Raw genomic sequence first — 4,540 nt, 5'->3', positions numbered from 1 at the left:
CTGGAAATTGCCTTTCCTGCCGGACAGATTTTACGAAAATGGGCATAACTTCTTCGTCCGAACTCCGAATGAGGTGAAACGAAGTGCGTTAGGTAGCTAACTCAAAGGGATTTCCATGGATATATTATTGGCCACCCAAATAATTCGTGTGCTAGGAGATATGACCCTTCAAAGTAGACCCTCGAAAAAGGCTTCACTTGGAAATTTCGGATTTTGATACGGTTGCTCTAAAATTTGGGTTAGACCCATTTCCCACTCAATTTGACCCCCTAAACAAGAATATGAAGTCGGATTTTCGAAAAACGAAACGGATCTTTTTATAAGTAGCTAAACAAGTTTCCGATAATTTCCGAAGCACATTTTAAAGAACTTTTTGGGTCAAATTCAAATACAATCATTTCATTAAGTTCTCGACTCTAAACTCACATGTGAGGCTCTAGTTTCACTCTATCATTTTCCGGGTCGTTACACATATTTATGTCGAAACATGGCAACTGATCCAAGTTAGTGTGTCGGAACTTAACACCCAATCTATTCAACAAACCACAATCACAATCATAATGTATATTCTCACAATCATACAACAAGAGGTGATTCATGACGTACAATTATTCAATTATCCTCATTTACGATTAGGGTGATCAATAAACATTCGCATACATACTTGCATTATAATGTGCAATTACAAACATATATCACACTAACATGAAATCACAACCATCACCTACCTCGAATTCAAGCTTGAATCCCCTTAGGCACTTGAATATTCCCTTTCCGGATTCTTTCCGCTTGTTCTAGGTCTACAAACAATTAATATACGCAAGGATCCATAATCAAAGGTCTAATTATCCGGATTCTAACAAACTCAATAATCCTAGACCAAATCCAAGATCCTAATACCTAATTTAAGATTTTTTCCACCATAAGTTTCAGATCAAAACCCTTCCCCAACGATAATTACCTACGAATTTACATTCTACGGATCGAAACAGATTCGGGGAGGGAAAACCTTACCTTTAGCCTCAAGAATGGTGGAAAACTGTCAAGAAAACCCCTGGGGTCCTTCCTTAGCTCTCAAAGTCGAAAAGTGCAGAATAAAATATTTTGGGGGTTTTATTTCCGACTTAAGTCGCGTCTGTCCCGCTACGGTGGGATCCATCTCGCTAAAGCGGCAGCCATCCCGCTACGGCGGCATGCACGAAGACAGAATGCTGGAATTTGAATTCCAAGCCCCATTTCACAACACACCTTTAACCCTTGACATTCAAAAATCACTCGTTCACGCTAAGATCATTTTCGGGAGTTCTACTTACCCGAATTCCATTCCGTAAAGTGGTACGGGTTTCTTAACACCTTAGTTGTCTATTCATGTAATCAAAATAATAATTAAATCACCCAGTTGTTACTAGATTTCTCTAGACTTTACTGACTCCAATTTCGTCCAAGTATGGACTAGGTTAGGAAATTCCAAGTAACTACCAAAAGTTTTCTGACCCAAACTCTTTCTCCATTGGCTTTTCCCTAACGACGGAATCAAATCGTTACAATAGATACCAATTTACCCATCACTCGTCCCCGAGTGATCAACTAGGGAAAACTGGCTAAAGTAAAGGTAGAGTAGTATCTGAAACGTCGAATTAGTGGGGATACTTGTCTCGCATGTCCTTAGCTTCCGGACATTGTGATCAAGAATTTCAACCGGATCTTAATCACACCGAAGGTCTTGTTTAACAACACTGAGTCTCACTTTATGAAATAATCCTCGTCCCCAGCCAACCAATTGAATACCTATATATCCTCCCATACAATGCCTAAATGAAGTCATCACAATACTCGAGTGATAATTATTGTTGTATGTACACTTAGCTAACCAAAAAGCTATTCCCAATAACCACCAAGTTGATCGTACACATGTCTGCAACATGTTATCAAGGACTTTGACACAAACATCAGGACGAATTTTCTCACATAACCATGATAAAATCCTAAATCAAAACTCACCACAATTAGAGGTGAACTTGAACCAACCAACACACCATCACAATACCCAACCAATCATAGTTCTTATCAACATCTCCATCTCACAACCTAATTTCCCATGAACTTAAGTTATAAACATTTGATCTTTAAACATCAGATACTCATCGAGGAATATGTCCAAGCATACAAGCCCTCTAACCACACTATCGAATGCTGGATTTATCAATTATAGACTACCTCTTAAGAACAGTAGAATTGGACCCAATGATCCCCACATTCAACCACACACAATCCATACATGATCTCGACGACTAGATGAATGTTAAGATTGTCGGACAACCATAGATTACGCAGGGTAACTTTTCTATGGATTCTCATAAGCAAGGTGATATACGTAAAATCACTGAAATACTTTACAACTCCAAGACAACATCACATAAGTCATCTGAAATAACCACGTCTTTCCAAATCATCCCACTCAACCAAGAGAACATCGCATGATTGGTACACCTAATCCACCACTAGGGATCCACCCACAAAGTGAAAACACATGTGGGCTTAGCTAATGAATCATACTCACAACCATCATGAATACTTTGACCATTTACCTTACTCTAAATAACCAACACTTTTAAATGAAACCCTTTCTTAGATACTTTAACAATCAAAAGTAATAAATTTTACAACTCAAACCAAGTGTAAATCCTTTCAAAGGTTCACTACCTGATACAATTGATCATTTCTCACCTTACAAATTCGTACCTCGACAAGTATATCACCACGACTGTAGACTTACAATGAAAACTCTGAATTGTAACTCAACCGTATAACACAATCCCCTTATCTATCAACATTAGCTTATACCTTGAAGATTTTTATGAAATCATGGATCTCCGCTTATCATCGATCACATCTCCATCGATCTTACAATATCTTTCGCTAACAATTCAATCGTACTCATTACTAAACTCAAAACAAAACAAAGCACTTATCATCACGCTCAAGCTAATGTCTGCACAATCCTTTCTCAAGTCCTTTTCAATAGTGTTTAACCCATCTGATGGACCCATGACACTATTACCATAGCCACATCAAAACAATGAAATCACGCGTCTTTGAACCCAATTATCTACCCCTCTGAAGATACCTCTTTAGCCTTAAGAATCCAATAAATATTCTTGCTCTCGCCTCTCTCTAAAGTATGTACTACGTTCTACTATATTTTCCTTCATTATAACTCTAGCTCTTTAACATTCTATTCAAGTGGTGTCCTACCATCTCTTATAACTTTCCATACAACCATATTACTCACCAAATATTAGAAAACCACAACCTTAGGTACTCGCAAGTCGTAATTACTATACAAAATTCGTTTAACCAACAATCTTATTATATAGTTGCATCCCGTCACAATCCATCACGACTCTTATTACCATTACGCTCCGTCATCCTTGACTATCACTACGAAATCAACCTTTTCATCAGCACGACACCTCAAACTCAGGTATACTCATCAAATTGAGAGGACTAACCTAATTTATATGCACTTTCTTACTAAAATACTTCAATTTCCTTCACCCAAGTATACTCATTGGGATCTTCCTTATCCATAAGCTTGTCATTCCGGTATCAATCCACTCTTTTATGGCTTAAGATAAAATCACCAGTCCTCATACTACCCTATTTTTTGTTAACAAACAAGACATGAGCACCCCATGGGGAAGCACTAGGACAGATGAAACCTTTATCAAGAAGCCCTTGGATTTGAGCTTTAAGCTCTCTCAATTCTGACACCACAGGAATAGACTCAATAAAAGGAGACTCAACATCAACATCAACATCCCAACCATGAGCCCAATATGCCAAACAACCCTCCCCTACCAGTTTCCTAGCCCGAAGGGAGGATATTATCTTAGTTAGCTTAGGCTTGTATACCCCTTCCCACTCTAATCTTTTCCTACCGGGGATCTCTAGAGTTACCGACTTAGTATTACAATTAAGCCCGGCATAATAGAGGGACAACCAAGTCATGCATAAGATTATATCAAGTCAGTCATATCCAGCATAACCAAATCAACCCAAATCTGAAAATTTATAAACACATCAGGACACTACGATATACATGGGTGACTATGACTGACTCTTTAACTAGGGTAGAAACATGGATGGGGGCATTAAGTATATCACAAATCATATCAAATTCAGAGGCAAATCGCACGGACACAAAAGAATAAGTAGAATCTGGATCAAACAACACATTAGTCATCTGATCACAAACAATAATAGTTCTTGTGATCACTGCATCAGACCCTCATCCTCGGTCTTGCCCGAAAAGGCATAAAATTGAACCATGTCATCTTGACGGGCAACCTCCTTGCTTGGCTGCACTACTCCTCTACCTGCATTACCATTTCCCCGGCCTCCACGGCCTTACCGATTTTCTCCTCATATTCCCAAGTTCTCCACAATTGTAACACACTTAATAACTTAACCAAGTAAACCTCGTTGTTATTGGAGCATTCGTATCCTGACCTCTTATTGATATACAAACAATCCATGA

This window comes from Solanum tuberosum, unplaced genomic scaffold (assembly GCF_000226075.1).
Source record: "Solanum tuberosum cultivar DM 1-3 516 R44 unplaced genomic scaffold, SolTub_3.0 scf00279, whole genome shotgun sequence".
Lineage (NCBI taxonomy): Eukaryota > Viridiplantae > Streptophyta > Magnoliopsida > Solanales > Solanaceae > Solanum > Solanum tuberosum.
The sequence above is the reverse complement of the archived record's forward strand: the minus strand, read 5'-3'. Positions refer to the sequence as shown.